General features: G+C 41.5%; 1 non-coding gene across 1 annotated transcript; it reads right to left on the reverse strand.

Annotated features, from left to right (window-relative positions):
* Positions 1-203: 203 nt before the first annotated feature.
* Positions 204-310, reverse strand: LOC127124622 (small nucleolar RNA R71). The gene has a single exon (XR_007804093.1). It is a non-coding gene; the product is annotated as a small nucleolar RNA R71 (small nucleolar RNA).
* Between the last annotated feature and the right edge of the window lie 316 nt (positions 311-626).

Here is a 626-nt window from a genome sequence, read left to right on the forward strand (position 1 = left end):
ATTTGTCAATGTTTTTGCAATACGCAAATACAGTGAAAGCGAATGGTGTCAGCCCAGAAGAGATAAGACTACATCTTTTCCCATTCTCATTAAGAGATAGAGCTAGAGCTTGGCTCCAGTCTCTACCATCCAACTCTGTCACTATATGGAACAAGTTGAAGAAAGTTTTCTTAGCCCGATATTTCCCACCTAGTAAGACGGGTATGCTAAGAGCCCAAATAAACGTGTTTAAACAAAAAGATAATCAATCACTTTTTGAAGCTTGGGAGAGATACAAAGACACGATGAGGCTTTGTCCACATCACGGTCTAGAATAATGATTGATCATCCATACCTTTTACAACGGTCTCTTGTACAACACAATATTGATAATAGACGCCGCTGCAGGTGGCGCACTGATGGATAAACCCTACAATGAGGCCTATCAACTCATCGAAAGTATGGCCCAAAATCATTACCAATGGGGAAGCGAAAGAACCTCTATAGAGAAACCTCCAACGAAAGGCGACATGTACGAATTGAGCAGTCTTGACCATGTTAACGCCAAGGTAGATGCTCTTACTCAAAAGATAGACAACTTGACCATAACACCCGTAGCCATCTGTAGCGGGGTATTCATTACCATT

Source organism: Lathyrus oleraceus, chromosome 2, assembly GCF_024323335.1.
Source record: "Lathyrus oleraceus cultivar Zhongwan6 chromosome 2, CAAS_Psat_ZW6_1.0, whole genome shotgun sequence".
Taxonomy (NCBI): Eukaryota; Viridiplantae; Streptophyta; class Magnoliopsida; order Fabales; family Fabaceae; genus Lathyrus; species Lathyrus oleraceus.